Below are 588 nucleotides of genomic sequence, written 5' to 3' on the forward strand. Positions count from 1 at the left end.
ATAAATATTTGCATTGGAAATATATTTCTATATATATGAAATATGGTCCAAATATTATGCCATTTATAAAGGAGCTCTGGAATAATATATCTAGCCCCTGCAAAAATTGGCATAAGTTAAATAAATGATTTAATATATTATTTAAATCAAAACAAATGTCAGAAATTAGAAAACAGAAAAAAATGAAAGGGAGAAGCTTACCTGGGCTCCTCCCTGTGCAGCCCAGCCAGCTGGCCGGCCCAGCCAGCAGCCGGCCCAGCCCACCTCCCTCCTCTGTCGTCTTCGTCCTCGACAGAGGGAGGGGAGTGTGGCCGGCGCGCGCGCGCGCCACCGCGCCACGCCACCTCTCTCCCTGCTTGCGTGCCCTCCCCTCCTCGCTCGATGCCCCGGACGACGCCACGCCTCCCCCCCTGCTCTCTCTCACTCTCCCTCGGCTCTCCCCTCCTCTCCCTCGCTCTCTCTCTCACACGGCCGAACACCACCGTCGCCGCCGTTCACCATAGCAGCCGTCTCCGGCCACCCCTCGCTTTCCCGACTAGCTCAGAAGCTCCGCCACAACCCCCTCTTCCTCCCCACCGCTCCACGGGC

This window comes from Triticum dicoccoides, chromosome 6A, assembly GCF_002162155.2.
Source record: "Triticum dicoccoides isolate Atlit2015 ecotype Zavitan chromosome 6A, WEW_v2.0, whole genome shotgun sequence".
Taxonomy (NCBI): Eukaryota; Viridiplantae; Streptophyta; class Magnoliopsida; order Poales; family Poaceae; genus Triticum; species Triticum dicoccoides.